This window comes from Onychomys torridus, chromosome 5, assembly GCF_903995425.1.
Source record: "Onychomys torridus chromosome 5, mOncTor1.1, whole genome shotgun sequence".
Classification (NCBI taxonomy): Eukaryota; Metazoa; Chordata; class Mammalia; order Rodentia; family Cricetidae; genus Onychomys; species Onychomys torridus.
The window spans coordinates 63,840,481-63,858,763 of record NC_050447.1 but is presented as its reverse complement, the minus strand read 5'-3'; the positions used below and the strand labels follow the sequence as shown (position 1 = coordinate 63,858,763).

Here is an 18,283-nt window from a genome sequence, read left to right as displayed (position 1 = left end):
CCAAATAGCATAATCTCATTATTTATAGCAAATACTAAGGAAAGAGGAATTGGTTCTCTCTCTCTCTCTCTCTCTCTCTCTCTCTCTCACACACACACACACACACACACACACACACACACACACACACACACACACCATACAGGATAGTTGAAATTTTCTTTTTGTGGGGCTGGAGAGAGCAGTTAAGAACACTGGATGCTCTTCCAGAAGACCTTGGCTCACTATCCAGCACCCCCAGGGCAGTTCACAACATCTGTAACTCCAGTCCCAGGTGATCCAATGTCCTCTGTGAGCAACAGGCACACAGGTGGCATATAAACTTACATGCAGACCACCCATACTCATAAAATAAAATGCATTTTAATTGAGATTTTAAAATAAAATTAATTTGTTAGGTCTAATATGTAGACTTTCATCTATTTTTTGTTTTGTTTGTTTGTTTGCTTTATTTGGTTTGGTTTGGTTTGGTTTGGTTTGGTTTTTTGAGACAGGGTTTCTCTGTGTATCCCTGACTGTCCTGGAACTCACTCTGTAGATCACCAGGCTGGCTTCAAATGAGATATCTGCCTGCCTCTGCCTTCCAAATGCTGGAATAAAGGCATGTGCCACTGTAACACAAATCTTAAAAGGTCTCATTAATAAAAAACAAACCCGAAGCCAGGTATTGGGGTGAATGCTGACAGATCAGAGAAACAGAACAAGCCACAGGCACCTCACCTTGCCAATTCCTCAGCTGATCCTGTATCCTCAGACTGGAAGCTTCTGAGTCCTCATCCAGAATGAATCTCAGCTGAACTGCTCCTCAAAAGCCTAAAAGCTTAACCAGCCTCTAGTTCCTGCTTTTCATTCCTACTATACCTTTCTGCTTCCTGCCATCACTTCCTGGGGTAAAGGTGTGTGTCACCATGCCTGGCTGTTTCCAGTGTGGCTTTGAACTCACAGAGATCCAGACAGATCTCTGCCTTTGGAACGCTAGGATTAAAGGCGTGTGTGTGCCACTGTTTTCTGGCCTCTATATCTAGTGGCTGTTCTGTTCTCTGACCCCAGATAAGTTTATTAGGGTGCACAATATTTTTGGGAACACAATATCACCCATGCCACTTTTTAAAAACTTTTATTTTGTTCTATTTCTAGCTTCTTACATAGCCTCTTAAATCAATGAACTTATTTCAAACTTTCAGTGAACACAAAGATTTTTAAATGAGAAGAAAATTCTCATTTAAAAATAAGGGGATGAGAAGAAATTGAGAAAATGAGAAGAGAAGAAAATTCTTATTTAAAAATAAGGGACAAGGCTTGGGGATTTAGCTCAGTGGTAGAGCACTTACCTAACAAGAGCAAGGCCCTGGGTTCAGTTCTCAGCTCCAGGGCAAGGGCGGGGGAGTGACAAAGGCCAGTCAGTGGTGGTGCAAGCCTTTAATCCCAGCACTAAGGAGGCAGAGCCAGGCAGATCTCTGTGAGTTCGAGACCAGCCTGGTCTACAGAGCAAGATCCAGGACAGGCTCCAAAACTACACAGAGAAACCCTGTCTCAAAAAGGAGAGGGGGGGCAATATGAGAGAGGTGAGCTGCAGGGCAAGTGTACAAAGGAACCCCAACACAAACAAGTCCTGTAAATTTTTCTAGCAGTGTTCAGCAGCCTGGAGTGGGGACGCAGGAAGCAAATGATAGCATTAATCAAAAATAGGACATTAGTTAATCCAAAACAAAATATTAGCAGGGCAGATGCTCCAAAAGAAAGTAAGACCAAGGGGCATTTGGGGCCAGAAGGGAAATGGGTAGATCAAATGCTCTGGCATAAAAAATGGACAGAAATGGAGGCTGGTGTGAAGGGGGAGAACAAAAGGGGTCGGTGCTCTCAGAGGAAAACAACTTCATAGCAATATTTTATTTGTGCTGAAATGTGATTTTATTTGTATGTTAATAAATAAAGTTGCCTGGAAATCAGAGGTAAAAGCCAGCCATTAGGCAGAAATCCAGCAGTGGTAGCAGACACCCTTAATCTGATCACATGGCAGGCAGAGTCTCTATGTAGTCAAGGACACAGCCAAGTGTGGTAGCATGGTTACCCATGCCTTTAATCCCAGTACCAACAATGGAGACCTGGAGGTCTATATAGACAGGCAGTGATGAGGAAGTCATGTGGTTGTGTTTAGAGCCAATGAGAAGGCAGACCAGAAAGACAATAAAAAGACAAGACATGGCTGGGGGGGGGGGGGGTGGGGGGGGGAGTGGGGGGTGGGGGGGGTGGGGATTTAGCTTAGTGGGACAGTGCTTGCCTAGCAAGCACAAGGCCCTGGGTTCAGTCCTCAACTTCAACAAAAAGAAAAAAAAAGATAAGTCACATAGGAAGAAGGTCTCTCTCTCTCTCTCTCTCTCTCTCTCTCTCTGGAAGTGAGGTGGTCAGATAAGGTAGTTGTGGCTCTTGCTCTGATCTCTTTGGCTGTAATTCTATATTTGGCTCTGTGTTTCTTATTTACTAAGACTGTTTAGAATTTCATCTACACAACTTAGTTAAGGTGATAATTTGATTATAACTTTGTGTGTTGTGTATAATATTTTTGTTGTTGTTTTTGAGACAGTGTCTCTCTATGTAGTCCCGGCTGTCCTGTAACTCACTATGTAGACAAGGCTGGACTTGAACTCACAGAAATCCTCTTGCCTCTGCTTCCCAAAGGCTGAATTAAAGGCATGTGCAACCATGCCCTGGCTAGTGATACTACTGATGTCATGTCATGAAGGATAATTTTTGTTTCCTGGAGTATATCTTTTTTATGCATGTGGCATATTTTATTTGTCACTTTTTATTTTTTTATAGGACAACTAAAACAGATTTTATTCCATTTTTTTAGGACAAGGAAAACACAATATAAAATAAGTCCTAAGAAATGCTCTCCTGTGCCATCTTAAACCATTTTAACTGTTGTTCAAAATGCTCACAAAGCAAATATGAAAGGCCTCAACATGTCTTTTGTAAATTCTGCTGCACTAAATGCAAAATTAACAAGTATACAACTTTCTTCTGTCCCAATTTTAAAAGGAATTACTGAATTACATATTATTATGTTGCTCATATACATGTTTATTAACTCTTAATGAGATCACTGCCAATACATACATTGTTTTCCTTAACTTCATTTTTATATTAAGCCAATGTCTGCTATGCAGCCATCAAAAGCGTCACAATAAATTATACAGATTTTTAGTCCAGTTTGAACTCTAGGTTCTTAGAATCAGCCACTCTTCTGATTGCTTTCGTGAAGTCTTTCTGAACTACAAAATCATGATCGGTGTGAATTGCAAATATACATGCTTTGGTTCAAACATTTCTCAGGTCTGCTCCATTAAAGCCATCTGCAAGTTTTACAGTCACTTCATAATCTATTTCACCATGCTTTGTAATAGGGCCTGCATGGATTTCCAATATATCTAATTGTGCTTGTTCATTTGGTAAATCTATATGTATTTTTCTATCTAATCTTCCTGAATGTAGCAAAGCAGGATCCAGTGTATCTGGTAGTTTGTAGCCATGACCATTTTAACTCTATGCAGATTATCAAATCCATCCATTTGATTTAGTAACTCCATTGAATTTCTCTGTTAGCTGATGCACCCTCAGAAAACCAATAGCCACCAATACCATCTATTTCATCCCTTAAAAAAATCATGGCTGGTGGTCCATGGCATAATTAAACATTTCTCTAATCAAATGACTACGTTCACTAATGTACTTGTCTACAAAAGAACTAGATACAGTATTTAGGAAATTGCAGTCCAGGTGGCTGGCAACAGCTCTTGCCCAGTGTTTTCCCAGTGCCTGGTGATCCATATACTAAACAGCCTTTTAGAGTATCATTCCTACATGCTGGAATAATTTGAGGCTTGTAAGAGGTCATTCTATTACCTCTTCTAATTCCAGAATCTGGTCTCAGAATAAGAAACATTTCCAGGATCCTCATGAGACATGTTGTAAACCAAGTCCACCTCTCTTGGCAAATGCCTCATATGGTTGGTGTAGTCACATCCAAAGCAACTCTCATTCCTGGCTTTAGCTTACTTTTATCAAGCTGCCAACAATAACTATAACATAAACCATCTGCCCAACACTTTGTAGTGTCTTCAGATCATTATCAGACTTTTCATACCGCTTGGTAAGTTCTCATTGTTCCCTTAGCTCCTTAAGGCGGTGGGTCAGTCTCCTTGAGTTCTAGCTGTTTCTTGTAGTAGTAGGGAAGTGCCTCATCGCTAGGGTCCTCCATGATGAGAAGCCATCGCTTATCCTGCTTTTTACTTTTGAAACATGGTCTCCCACTGAACCTGGAGCTCACGGTTTTGGCTAAGCTGGGTGGTCATTTCTTGTACTAGGGTTACAGATATGTGTGACCATGCCCAGACTTTTGCATGAGGGTCGTGGATCCAAACCTAGGTCCTCACGTTTGTGTATCAGGTGCTGTACCAATGGATCCATCTCCCCAGCCCGTTCCCTTACACATTTGTAAACACTTTTGTCCACTTTCCAGAATGTTTTCAAGTGCTTTAACTATATTATTTTCCAAGTGTGTGTGTGGGGGGGGTTGTTTTTTAAATTTAGACTTTATGTGTATGGGTATTTTGTCTACATGCCTGTCTGTGCAGTAGTGCAGGCCTGGTGGCCAGGGAGGCCAGAAGAGGCGACAGATGTCTGGGACTGGAGTTAGAGTCAGTTGTGAGCCCCCATGCACTTGCTGAGACTCAAACCTACATCCTCTAGAAGGGCAGCCAGTGCTCTTAACTACTGAGCCATCTCTCCAACCCCTTTCCAAGTCATTTTATATACTCATTGCCAATCCGTGATGTTTATAATAGCAAAACTGTAGAAGCAAACTGAATAGCCCACAATGAAAACTCACAAAATTCAATTGTGTTGCATAAAAATAATTTAATTGAAGGATCCTGGTTTTTTGTTTGTTTGTTTGTTTGGTTTTTGTTTTTTTGTTTTTTGAGACAGGGTTTCTCTGTGTAGCTTTGCGCCTTTCCTGGAACTCACTTGGTAGACCAGGCTGGCCTTGAACTTACAGAGATCTGCCTGGCTCTGCCTTCCAGTGCTGGGATTAAAGGCGTGTGCCACCACTGCCCGTCCTGGTTTTGTTTTAAAACCACAGAGAATATATCTAAAAGATGTTTGCAATTTTGTTGCTTTTCTACCTAGATGGATTTATAAGGATTTTTAAAAACTTTTTACTTGCCTATATCTTCTAATTTCCTATTTTTATGAAAACATTACTTTCATAACAAAAATAATGAACTAGATGATCAATATTCAGAGATGCAGAGTTCTCTGCGGTTAAATTAAACTTCTCATCTATCAGTTAATGCTTCTTTTGCTTGTTTAACAATATTTTCATCAATCTTTAGTAACATTGATTGGTTGAAATTTAGTCTTCTCAAGTAAGATTTTGTTTTCTGTTCTAGCTTCATTTTTTCACTTCTGGGTAGGAAACTGAGAGTCAGCATCCTAGGACATTGCCTTACCACCTACCCCTGCCCAGGATGTGTGTCCAGCTGAGGGCGTCACTCAGTGATAGCACATCTGCACTGTAGGAGTCAGTCTCTGGACCTCATCTGCAACATCATGAAACACAAAGTAAGTAATTTCTATGCATGCTTGATGACTTTCATGTGACTAGACTTTTCTTTTCTTTCCTTCTTTCTTTCTTTTTCTTTTTCTTCTTCTTCTTCTTCTTCTTCTTCTTCTTCTTCTTCTTCTTCTTCTTCTTCTTCTTCTTCTTTTTTGGTATTTCAAAGACAGGGTTTCTCTGTGTAGCTTTGAGTCTTTCCTGGAACTCACTCTGTAGACCAGGCTGGCCTCGAACTCAGAGATCTGCCTGGCTCTGCCTCCCGAGTGCTGGGATTAAAGGCGTGCACTACCACCGCCCGGCTGATTTTCTTTTCTTTCATTTGTTTTGTTTTGTTTTTCAAAACAGGGTTTCTCTGTGTAGCTTTGCGCCTTTCCTGGATCTTGCTCTGTAGATCAGGCTGGCCTCAAACTCACAGAGATCCTCCTGCCTCTGCCTCCCGAGTGCTGGGATCAAAGGCGTGTGCCACCACTGCCCGGCTCAATTTTTAAAATGTATTATTCTCTCATATATTACATCCCTACCTCAGTTTCCCCTCTCTCCTCTTTTCCAAGCCCCTTCCCTCAACCTCCTCTCTCTTCTAGATCTACTCTTCCATTTCCCTTCAGAAATGAGCAGGTCTTCCAGGGATATCAACTAAATATGCCATAACAAGTTACAGTAAGACTAGGAACCTCCCTCATATCAAGGTTATACTAGGCAACCCAGTAGGAGGAAAAGGGTTCCAAAGGCAGGTAAAAGACTGAAAGATACCCTTGCTTCTACTCTTAGGAGTCCCACAAGAATATCAACCGTAATATATATCAGAGGACCTAGCTCAAACCCGTACAGGCTCCCTGATTGGCACCAGTCTCTGTGAGCCCCTGTGAGCCCTGCTTAGCTGATTCTGTGGGCTGTGTCCTTGTGGTGTCCTCTACCCCTCTGGCTCCTCCAATCCTTCTTCACCCTCTTCTGCAGTATTCCCCAAGCTCCACTCAATGTTTGGCTGTGGGTCTCTGCATCAGCTCTTATCAGTCTAGCTGCCGGATGAAGTCTCTCTGATGAACGGTTGTGCTAGGCTCCAGTCTACACAGACAGCAGAGTATCGTTAGGAATCCTGTCATTGACACCCCCCCACACCCCCCAGTCATGTTTGGTTCTGGTTCACGGCCATCCAGGCAGTGTCAGGCTTGGGCTCCCTCTTGTGGCAAAGGTCTCAAGTTGGACGGGTCAAGTTGGTTGGCCACTTCCACAAGTTCTATGGCTCCTGTGGCTATTTTCACTTCCAAGTTTGTGTACGCATACACCTGAAGTGACATCATAAATGTCTTTATCCTTTCAGCCGTGAGGTTCCCACCCCTCAAGCAGTGAAGGCAAGCACTTGGTCCTGATGATGTCTGCTTGGAGAACTGTCATCCTTTTCATTGTGTCCTTTAGTTCAGACCCAGTGTACGTGAGCAGAAACAAGTCTTTGATGGGGAGTACTGCTCTGAGTGGTGACCTTCATGTGGTCCTCAGGGTGTGTGATCATGTCATCAAAGCCATGTAAGCCGAGGAGGGGTACGATCGGGAAATGACTTTATCTGTGATCTGAGGGTTTCAAGGGATTGGTAACCCTTTCGAGTCACACTCCCTTATCACTCTCTGAGGCAGAAATGGTGCAAGGTGACAGGGCTCAGCACAACTGTGAAAACACGGCTAGGACAGGAGAAGAGGGTTGTAGCTAGAAATCTTAGCATTGGACATCACGTTTATTCCTAATCACACAGGGATTGTGCCCACTTTTCATAGTGGCAAAGTGAGGCTCACAGAAGTTGGAGAATTTTCTGTGGCTATACAACTGGTGAGTCACTGAGTTGTAATGAGAACTGAGGTCTGCCTGGAAGAAGTTGGTGTGGTTTTTTTTTGTACACTCAGCTGCTTATGGGAAGACAAGTTAATGGGGGACATGACAGTGATGCTCTCACCAGGCATACTTGTAACTTTGACAGTTTAGTTTCTAGTTTAGAATCTCACGGAAACACTTTCCTTATCCCCATCCTAACAAATAACGGCATTTGTTGAGGCCTCTGAAGGTACCAAACACTGGAAGGAATCAGTTACATAGTTACTCTAATTTATTCCTTCTGAGGTCTATATGCTAGCTGCGACACACCCATTTGCAAATGAAGAAATGACAACTTCAGGAAGTTTTTTCCAATGTTCATAAATGTTCAAATCCACAGGTCCTTCTTCCACCAAGGAAAAATAGTGATCATCAACAATGCTGAGAAACATTAGGTGACTGTGGAGGCTACCAGCTGTCTCTGTCTACTCTTGCAAGATTCCCAAAAGTTGCTTGCATCCATCTTCCATTTCTCAGGTACCATTATATTCCTTCTCAGGTCTTTGATTGGATTGAAGACTAGCAGTTATAGTTACAACTCAGTATATATACCTTAGAACATATTAAGTATTAGATTCAGGTTCTTTAGAATAAGACACCTTTTGGAATGACCTTTGTAACATGCCATTTACCTACACTCTAGATTTCTCTGAATTTTAGTATGTGTTTCTTGCTTGATATTGTTTGCATTGATTATAGTTCCATCTTATCTATATCATTATCTGTCATTACACCTGGACAATATTTGATAACTATTCCTTTGTATATAGTCCTGTATTAGGATAGAACCTTCTTATTTAGACAAAAGGGGGAGATGTAGTGGGTAGCCATTCCAGCTATTGAGGCTTCGGTAACTGTCACACCTACAAGGCAGGGGCCCAGAGAGGACCCTGAAGACCTAAGATCCAGATGGGCCAGCTCTCTTGGTTCCTAGACTCTGGACGCTGGAGGTAGACTGAGCAGAGTTCTCCAGAGAACACCGCCAGACTGTGCCACACCTTTCCCAGACCCTGTTACCTATCCCTTCACTTGTAAGTTACCCCACAAAATAAACCTCCCTTTTAACTATGTAGAGTGGCCTTAATAATTTCACCACCATCATCAGCTTTTTGTTACTGTAAACAAATACCTGAGATAATAAGCTTATAAAGACAAAAGGTTTGCTTTGGGTCACAGGGTTGAAGGTCTTAGTTCCCGGTTGGTTGGCTCTGGTGTTTCAGAGCAGTACTAATAGAGTTACGTATTGGTAGATGCTTGGCAGAGGAGGTCTGTTCACTTCCTGGAAGAGAGGGAGAGGGTAGATTAATGTTAGATGTCTTCCTCTGTTGCTCTGCCCCCCCCCCTCACTGACCTGGAACTACCAATTCAGCTAGAATGACTGGCAGACAGCCCCTCCTGGCATGAGTATGACAGGTGACTACCACCACCCTAGGCTTTTTAGTTGGGTCTAGGGATGAGTTAGGTCCTTATGCTTATACAGTAAGCTCTTTACCTACCGAGTCATCTCCCTAGCTCTATTTATCTTTATTACTAATGATGTTCTAGTATGACTCTAAAATATTGATATGGGGGTGCAGAGGAGATGGCTCAGAAGATTCAGCACTTGCCGTGAAAGCATGATGACCAGAGTTCACATCCCCTGCTCGCATGTAGAAGCCCACTGTATGTGGTGGCCTACCTATAATCCTGGCCCTCAGAAGAAGGGGGATGGTGGGGGGGGGACGGGGGCCCTCTAGGACAAGTCAGCTAGCTTAACTAGACTAATCGAAAGCTCCAGGTTCTCTAAGGATTACCAAGACTCTGCCTTAATAAATAAAGTGGAATACAATCAAGTAACACGCTGGGATCACAGGTGTGCACCACCATGCCCAGATAATGATCTGAACTATTTGAAATCCTAAACCAAAATAATCCTTGTCCCCCTTTAAGCTGCTTCTGCCAGGTGCTTGTCACAGGGACAGGAAAATGAGCTAAAGCTATCTTCATTCCATACTCACCCATGGCAAGTGAGGGACCCTTTACACCCACTTCAGAAGAGTGAAGGGCTTAGCTGCCTTCAGAGAAGCAAGCTTATTATACGGATGCATGCTGGAAATAGAAGTCCTTACAGCTGTACCCGGGGAGGCCTTGAAGGACAGTGGTGACAGTCCTTCTCATGGGCTGATCGATGGAAGCTCTACTGTGTGTGGAGAGGAGACATGGCCCGAGGATAGACTCCTACTCATCAGTGTAGATGATCAATGATCTGACTGACTGCTTAGGGAGGGAAAAGCATTGGAAGACTGGGGATGAAGCAAGCCATCTCATGGACACGAAGCATGAACACTTTGTGGCTCATGTCTTTGATTCCAGAAAGCTTCCACCACCAAAGAGGAACTAAAGATTTAGCAGACAATGCCATGGGGAGACGACATCAGTCAGCCGAGGTCATGAATCACCAAAGTGCTGGCATGTAGTCACTAGGTGAAATGACCAGCATAGCAGACAAGGAGGCTATCTAGGAGCCAGGGGCACAGACTCCTACCTACCTGGGCTGATCGTGTCTCATCCTGCACCACTTAGCAGCTCCAAAGGGAACAAGAATGGTTTGCCAACTCAGAAGTGATTCTCCACAGTATTGTCTTCTGTGCGCTGCAGGAGGCAGAGTCACAGGGGCATGGCCACCCAAACCTGGAGTGTTCTAGAGAACAGACGCAGAGTTGGGGGTTTGGGATCTGCCTGTGGGTTTCAGTCCTGCTTTAGCCGGCCAGTCTTTGATCTGCCTCATTTCTCCCTTTTAGGATACACTGGTTTTATTTTTCTGCGTCACTGTATATTAGAAACATGATACTTTAAAGTATTATATTTATTTATATTATGCGGTATGTGTGTGGTATGGATGTGAGTGTGTGTGTGTGTGTGTGTGTGTGTGTGTGTGTGTGTGTGTGTGTGTGTGTGTGTGTGTGTGTGTGTGGTCCAGAGATCCGAATCAGATATCGTTATCAATTGCTCTTTACATTTGACGCAGTCTCTCACTGAATCTGACGCTCTCTGACTCGGCTAGCCTGGCTATCCCATGACCTCTAGGGATCTCCTCCTGTCAGCCTCCTCAGCACTGGGATTGCTGAGGTACACTACCACTCCCAGCTTTTTCCGTGAATTCTGGGGATCCAAACTCAGGTCTCCATGCTTGTGCAAACACTTTACCAACTGAGCCATAACCCCAGCCCCATTAACCAGGACTTTTGTTTTTAATGCCAATGGTAGCGGTGTTGGAAATACTTAGAACTGAATAGAAGTGAGGTGAGGGCTCTTATCTTTGCACTAGCCTGGTAGTCAGGTATGGGTCTTTAAATTTCTGTTTTTACTATAAAAATGGTCTATGCCAATGGGCACAAGGCACACAAAGGGCTCTGTGGGCTGCAGGAACCCCAAATAAGTCAGATGGATGATTGAAGTGGGTATGTATAGCACACTGAGATACACCAAAGCTTACATCACACATGTCTTCAGAGATGGCCACCAGCTGCAACTTTACTTCATTTTTTTCTCAAAAGAATCACTATATGAAGATCATTTAGAATGGGAATATGAACATAGATTGAACATAACTCCACCTTAATTTATAAACTGACAAATGTTGGGAACTTTGTGACTTTCCCCACTCATCAATACTGGTAAGGAGTCATCAGCTGTTCTTGATAGACCCTTCATCATGGACTAGACTAGATGCCCTAAGATTCTGTCTACCTTTAGGCTACTGATTTACAAAGGAATAAGAAGCAAGAGGAGGGGTTAGAAGAGGATCATTGGTACCCAGGAGGATAAGGCAAGGCCAGTCAGTGGTCACATTATCTTGCACTGACCACTAGACCTTTGTAAGGTCCCTTTATTTTCGAGGTCCATGTGACCACCAGTACATGAGACAAAGGGATGTCAGAGATCCTTGGACAACCCATGAACAGAAAGGAGACAGACCTCTGGGAGATGACTTTAGTGAATAAGCTCAATTTGATTCCAGAGTATAGGGAACATATAGGATTGGGAAGCCTGGGAACAAACTGTAATTTGCATTAAGGGGACGCTGTTCCTATCATAAGGCTTCATATGTGGCAGCAGAGTCCTATAGCAAAGCTCCTAGTACAAATCTTAGTTACCATATGTGCAGCAGGAAAAGGCTTCTAGCAGGAAACTGTGCCAAGGGTCATGCTAGAGATAATCAGGCATCCAGACTTAGAGACAGCTCTTAGATAAAGTCAGTCCTCCAGGACCAGGGACATTCTCCAGATAAGGGCAGGTAGAGAGCAGGAAGTCTCGCTGGGGAGGGAGTCCCCCATGTTGTCCAGCTTTTGGAGAAAGCTGCCAGGCCATAGTAGACTGCGACATCTGACCAGCAGGGCCTCCCAACAGAACTTTCTTTGTATCAAGCCTCATTTGGTAACAAAATGATGAAGAGCCAGTGTGGGATGGATGGATCATCCTTGCCCTCAGACAGCTGGCTTGATTTTGAGGTACCTTTCAGAAACTCTCCAGAGATAACCATCCTCCTTTTAGCCTCTCTTTCTTTCCACAAGCTACAGACGCCTCACGGGATTTCACTTTTAGTATTAAAGCTTTGCCTTTCACTTACACACACACCGTCTTCATTGGACATGTGTTCCAAGATTTCTCCCAGCACTCATGGCAATATTAAACATGCCTTATTTTGCCTCTTTGGAAGTTCATTTTCTACCGTGAATATTCATTTTAGAAGATCATTTATGTCTTCTAAGGTTTAGAATTTTGTGTGCTGTACACATGCATACTATTTAGACTCTTATGAAAATGTCTTGTGTACAGACTTCCTGAAGTCATCTCTTATTATTTGTCATATATGAAATTATAAATTAATTTGTGGGCCTCTGATTCTTTGAGAGATTTTTATGATCTCATTGGAATGCAGGATGCAATGTTAATTCTTTTGTCTAGTCTAAGAATTCCAAATAACCATCCCTTGAAGACCACTTTCATATTTAAAACACATTTTCTTCCTTTTTTGAAAAGGTTCCAGTTTAATTTTTAAAGTTTTAAGTTCCTTAGACCATATTAATTATGTATATAACAGACTTCATTACGATATAGTCATAAATCTATATCATCTATTTCTTATTCCACTCCTGGATAACACCCTTCCTCTTCCTAGCAAGTCCCTATTTTCATATCTTTTTGTGTGTGACACAATGGAGTTTCATTCTGGTTGCTTACAGGAGCGTGGGTGAATGGTTATTTAAAGGAGCATGGATAGCTTACACCACGGAAGAAATGCTTCTTGTTCCCCCAGCGACTGTGAACTGCCTCTAGCCGCTATGAGTATGGGCATCTCAGCACTTGGACAGACTTTGTGTCTCTGAAGTTAGCACTGCCCACCACAGAGGTGCAAAGACTCTTCTCCAGGCAACACTGATGGCAGCACCCGTCTCTGGGCATAAACAGAATGTTTAGAAGTCAGCCTGATGTCCACGTAGCACAGGGGGAACCGAAGCTTCTGCACTGGGGTTTGTGACCTCCCCAGTTTTAAAACTTTATTAAACCAGACTGTTCTGGTTCAGTGGGAGCTTGAAAGTCAACATGAAGAGTGTGGAGTCCAGATAAATGGGTGGCTTGGAAAGCGAGGACCTCAGGGCAAAGGGGAGAGGCTTTGCTTCAGTCTCCCTTTACCCCCACTTGCCAAAGAGGTTCAAGGAAGACGGTGATGCTGTGACTCACAGCATCATCTACCCATCATGCACCAGCGAGGATGTCCTTATCAAAACATCTGTCAATGTGACCTTCAGAGAAATAGTGAGCATGGGTGAATTTCTTGACTTTTCCCCTTAACAGATATTTTCTTCCCCCTTCTTTCCTTCCTTTCTTTCATTTCCTTTCTGGTTAGATGTTTTCCTTGAACAAAAGTAGATGTCATTTTTATCACCAAAAAAGAAAAAAAAAAAAAGTTGAAAATCAGAATTTAATGTTTGTCTCTCCGGGGGTTTTGGTTTTCTGTGCTCCAGAGAAGACATTTTGTTTATCTAGACATGAACACTGTTCCAGAAAAAGAGAGAAAATCTGAAATGTCTTCTTCACACTCAGATGTGGGCTGTCAGAAACTATGTGGTGGCTTGATGTTGGCTGTGGAGAATGAATGAAGGGATGAAACTGAGCAGCCTCCATAGAGTCACGCCATGTCAAGGTGAAAAGCACCTGTAGACTCCATCATCTAATTCAGTGTGAGATCATTTCTATTCTACCCATGAGACTGGAACTTCACGGCGCCGTGCTTTCATGTGGTTTGTCCTTTCCAAAACTCATGTCGAAATCTGGTTGCCATTGTGGTGGTAGTGCTGGGAGATGGGAACTTTAAGAGGTGGTTAGACCGTTAACTGTGACTAATGCCATTCTTGTGGGAGCACTTGTCATAAAGTAGGCTGCCCTTATCGTTTTGTGGGCTCCAAATAGATCTGCTTGCCCTTCCGTTTTCCTCCATGAGTTGAAGCAACAGGACGCATTCACAAGAAGCTCAGGACAGTCTGGCACCATGGTCGTGGATTTTTCCAGCCTCTCAAATCATGAGTCTAGAAAGATAATTCCTGCTGTTTTTATTTTGGGGTAGTGGAGTAGGGGGTTGTTGAGACAGGGCCTCATGTAGCACAGGCTCGTCTTCTGCCTATGCCTCCTAAGTGCTAGAATGACAGGTGTGCACCATGCTACCTGACTTTGTCTCTATTATAGTCTCCGGTTTGGGGTTACAGCAACAGAAAATAGAAGAAGACACAAAGCTAATTAATTTCATCTCCCTCCTTTCTGATTACCAAACCTGTTAGGAAATAAAAGGAACATAAAAATTAAAGTATTATCCCTATCAGTGGTAAATCTAGATTGGAATGCATGGTGGATTTGAAGCATGAGCCAAACTGTAGGCTTGTGACTCACATGTGGAGAGTTGAGTGTACGGAAGGAACTCTTGTCCAGCTATTCCATGGAGGAAGAAGCTTGCCTTAACCCCTTATACAGCACAGAGGCTAGACAACCCTTTGCACACTCATTCTGTTGAGAGCAGAAAAGTAGACCGATGCCCACTAGACTTAGCCTGTCAACTTCTTCTTGGAGGAAGGGTAGGGAGAGAGTAAAGAAGATGAAAATTTCTATTCAATACTTCCAGCAGCTAGAATTCAATATGCAGATGTTATCTATACCTGGATTTCTATTTCTTGCCCCCAAATAATTGACTTCTAGGAATGTGGCTTTAAAGAATTGTGCTTAAAGATGTTGAGATTATAAAATTGCTACCAACAATTCATCATATATAAAACTAGGAGTTCTTGAGGGATATAGATATGGCTTAGTGATACAACACTTGCCAAGCATTTATAAGATCTTGAGTTCTAAACCCAGCTTGGGAATATGCCAATGCTTATAATTCTACAATTAGAGAGACTGAAGCAAGAGGATCTTGAGTTCAGGACCAGCTTGGGCTTCCTGTCATGACCCTGCCTCAACAAAAGCTGGGGTAGGACAGCCACTGTGGTGGTATTGTGTTCCCCAAAATATTGTGTACCCTAGTAAACTTATCTGGGGTCAGAGACAGAACAACCACAATATTAAACATAGACGATAGGCAGTGGTAGCACATGCCTTTAATCCTAGCATTCCAGAGGCAGAAATCCATCTGTTCAAGGATACAGCCAAGCATAGTGACTCACGCCTTTAATCTCAGTGAGTTATGGTAGAAAGCAGAAAGGTATATAAGGCATGAGGACCAGAAACTAGAAGCATTTGGCTGGTTGAGCTTTTAGGCTTTTGAGCAACAGTTCAGCTGAGATTCATTCTGGATGAGGACTCAGAAGCTTCCAGTCTGAGGAGACAGGATCAGCTGAGAAGTAGGCCAGGTGAGGTTAGCTGTGGCTTGTTCTGCTTCTCTGATCTTCCAGCATTCACCCCAATACCTGGCTTGGATTTGAATTTCTTAATAAGACTCTTTAAGATTCATGCTACACAACCACATATTTTAATTGTTTTTTTTTTCTTTTCTTTGATATTAAGACGGGTTGAGAAATAGTTTCCCTAAGGAGCCCTGGTTAGCCTGGAACTCACTATGTAGATCAGGCTAGCTTCGAAGCTGCTATGGTACTCCTAACTCTGACTCTGAGGAGCTAAAAATATGGGCATACAGCAACATGCACAGTTTCATTCTTTAAATACACAGTATGATTTTTATGTTAACATTTTTTATTTTTTTAAGTTTTTTTAGTTAACATTTTTTAAAGTTATTTTATCACTTGTAATGTATAGAGATGTTTTGCCTGTATATAAATCTGTATACTGTGTGTAGGTAGTGCACATGGAGGTAAGAAGAGGGCTTTGAGCACCTGGAACTGGAACTACAGATGTTTGTAAGCTTCCATGTGGGTGTTGGGAATTAACCCTGGGTCCTCTGGAGGAGAGATCAGTGCTCTTAACCACCGAGCCAATTCTGTAGCTCTGCAGTTCTCAACCTGTGAGTTACAACCCCTTTGGAAGTCCAACAACCCTTTCCCAGAGGTCATAAGACCATCAGAAAACACAGATATTTACATGACATTTCATAACAGTAGCAACCTTACATTTATGAAGTAGCAACAAAATAATTTTATGATTGGGGCTCACCACAACATGAGCAACTGTTTCTAAAAGTCACAGCATTAGAAAGATTGAGAACTACTGCTCTAGTTTGTAACTTTTATATTTTTAGTTAATCTTATTCTCCTTTGTGTACTTACTCAGCCTAGAATCACTGTCTTTAAGAATCACCTGTCCCTACACTTGTGTGTGCACGCCCACACACACACACACACACACACACACACACACTTTTCTGTAGCCATAATCAGTCTGTGTGACCAAGGCCCTTGGCACTGCTGGCTGCTTAGAGGGGTTGTGCATATTCAGTGTGATATGCTGGGAGTTTTGACTGCATCAGAAAGCATCAGAAATGAGGCCCTGGCTTGGGGAAATTCAGGTCCATTGATTGTTTATGGCCAATCCCATGCTCATTGAGAGTGTGAATGAACAATGATGGGAGTTATAGGCAGAGCCATTGAATGTTTATTCATCAAAAGCCTCTACTTCGGGTCTGGGATTTAGCTCAGTGGTAGAACGCTTGCCTAGCAAGCACAAGGCCCTGGGGTTGGTCCTCAGCTCTGAAAGATTTAAAAAAAAAAAAAAAAAAAAAAAAGCCTCTACTTCTTTTCCTTCTACTATTCCAAGCTACCGTAGTCCAATACTTCCTCGTGTCTTGTGAAAAACTCCTATATCCTTCCACAAATTGCACACCCCTCATTTAAGTGGATTTGTGTTAAATAGAACCACACAATTCAAAATACTCTGTCTTTGAGAAGGCTTAATTAGCAGCCCCGAATTGTTATTCTAAAAATCAAACTACATATCCCTGCTACTCTCACATTCTGATGTATGTGTGGCTGTGTGTGACTGTATGTGGATGTGTGGATGTTTGTTTGTACGTGTGTGTGTGTGTGTGTGTGTGTGTGTGTGTGTGTGTGTGTTTGTGTGTGTGTACATGCCTGTGGAGGCCAAAAGACAATCTCCAGTGTCATCCTCCAGGACATCATCCACCTTGTTTTTAATAGAAGATCTCTCATTGTCCTGAAGCTCACCAAGGCAGCCACGTTGGCTGCTGATGTGAGTTCTGGGGACCCAGTTCAGGTCCTCATGCCTATGCCGTGAGTCCCTTATCATCTGAGCTATCTCTCTGGCTCTTTTCTCACTTGTTTTATATAAATGTATTTATTTCATATTCTCACTTCTTAATCTCAAATATCAGTTGCCAATTAAGACTTAAGTCCTGCTTTCAATGGAGACTACACTTTCAAATTATCTGAGAGTTTTGAGAACTTGATGATACCTCCAACTTATGCAGATTGAGCCTGAAACTCATGTGTAGAGCTGAGTATAAAAAGATGCTAATGTTATGCAGAAAATTCTAAGAATCACTCAAGATTGAAAAACATTAGCATGTGACACATCTCATTCCCTGGGTGTACTCAACAGCTTAACATACAGCAAAGTTCATTCTTGCCACACACCTTACCTGGCAATGGTTTCAATTTTAAGAAAATCAAAGACAGAAACATAATAACGTGACAAAGTGGGCTCTTCAGCTGCAGAAGATGGCTGGTCTGACAGGGAGGTTGTGAATGTGTGACATACACACAGAAGGTAGATGTGACATCTGTACCATCTGCTCACATGCTGTTCACCCAAGTCTGCTCTGAAAAATACACTCTGGGGTTTTTGTTGTTGTTGTTTTGTCTTGTCTTGTTTTTTTTTTTTTTGTTGTTGTTGTTTGTTTGTGTTTTTTGTGTGTGTTTTGAGACAGGCTTTCTTGGTGTAGCCCTGGATATCCTGGAATTCAGTCTGTAGCCCAGGCTGGCCTCGAACTCAGAGATCTACCTGCCTCTGCCTCCTGGGTGCTGGGATTAAAGGCATGAGCCACCACTGAACAGATATATACTCTAGTCCCTCAACTCCTTCCACTTCCTGTTTATATATTCTCTGCTCTACTTTAGAGCACACTGTCTCCACTGAGGTGGCTATTCAATCCACACAGCATCTCCATTTAGATGCCAGTTGCTGTGGCCCCAAACAGAAGTCCTGGCTCTACATCTCCTTCTTAACCACACACCAGCTTCTATTCATCTCCTGTCAAGAACCAGCAGCATCTTTAAAAATGCTCCTCATGGGATGAGGAGATAACTCAGCCCTTAAGAGCACTGTCTGCTCTTTTGGAGGACACGGGTTCTATCCACAGC

The 18,283-nt window shown here is 42.7% G+C and overlaps 1 pseudogene; it reads right to left on the bottom strand.

Annotated features, from left to right (window-relative positions):
- Window positions 1–3,204: 3,204 nt before the first annotated feature.
- Window positions 3,205–4,273, bottom strand: LOC118583395 (annotated as a pseudogene).
- Between the last annotated feature and the right edge of the window lie 14,010 nt (window positions 4,274–18,283).